Below are 1317 nucleotides of genomic sequence, written 5' to 3'. Positions count from 1 at the left end.
CCAGATTATCTTCTATAATTGCATTATCCTGAGATTACCAGGATAAAGTGACCCAGCTTAGTTGCAATAATCAATAGCAGTTGTAACAACAACCACATGTGCAGGCTGCCTTCCTTCACGCCTACTTCCCGGCTCCCTTCTCTGTCGGGATAGGAGCATGATGTCTCCAGCTGCCCGGCACTCCCCTGAGAAATTACAAATTACCAGTATTTTTCCCAGCCTGGTTTCATCTGATTCAACACAAGGACCTGTCACCAAATCCCCTAATAGCTGTCACTGGGGCAAAACTTCTTGATACCCAGTTTGATTTTTCCTTTGCTCCATCCATTCATTCATTCTGTTAATCCAAATTATACCGCCTGGTACCGCGGAATAAGGTCCTACTTCTTGGAAGGAAAAGATTTTTCTCTGTTGGTCCACACAGATCACTTGTTACATCTTAATTCCAGATGAGAAATGTCAGTAAACGGAGGGCCTTTCAGTTTACCGGCGGCCACTGTGAGTCAGAGTTAAGGAGAGATGTGGAAGAAATCTGGGAATACGGAAACAGAAAAGTGAGGACGATAGTCCTGATAGCTGCCTCCACACCCAAGTAAGGGGCATGGAAGCACGTACACCCTTGGCCTTCCTTTATTCTCACAACATATTTCTTAAGAGATATGTATTAGTGTGGGAGGCCAAGGCAGGTGGATCATGAGGTCAGGAGATCGAGACCATCCTGGCTAACATGGTGAAACCCTGTCTCTACTAAAAATACAAAAAAATTAGCCAGGTGTGGTGGCGGGCACCTGTAGTCTCACCTACTCGGGAGACTGAGGCAGGAGAATGGCATGAACCCAGGAGGTGAAGCTTGCAGGGAACTGAGTGCCACTACACTCCAGTCTGGGTGACAGAGCAAGACTCTGTCTCAAAAATAAATAAATAAATAAATAAATAAATAAATAAATAAATGTATTAGTGTTATCCTTACATTAGGTTGACAATACCATAGGTTGGTGCAAAAGTAATTGTGGTTTTGCCATCGCTTTTTCTTTTCCTTTCTTTTTTTTTTTTTTTTTAAGTTTCTCTCTTGTTGCCCAGGCTGGAGTGTGGTGGCACAATCTCAGCTCACTGCAACCTCCGTCTCCCGGGTTCAAACGATTCGCCTGTCTCAGCCTCCCGAGTAGCTGAGATTACAGATGCGCGCCACCATGCCTGGTTAATTTTTGTGTTTTTAGTAGAGATGGGGTTTCCCATGTTGGCCAGGCTGGTCTTGAACTCCAGTCCTCAGGTGATCTGCCTGTCTCGGCCTGTTAAAGTGTTGAGATTACAGGCGTG

Source organism: Trachypithecus francoisi, unplaced genomic scaffold (assembly GCF_009764315.1).
Source record: "Trachypithecus francoisi isolate TF-2019V2 unplaced genomic scaffold, Tfra_2.0 Lachesis_group10, whole genome shotgun sequence".
NCBI lineage: Eukaryota > Metazoa > Chordata > Mammalia > Primates > Cercopithecidae > Trachypithecus > Trachypithecus francoisi.
The sequence above is the reverse complement of the archived record's forward strand: the minus strand, read 5'-3'. Positions refer to the sequence as shown.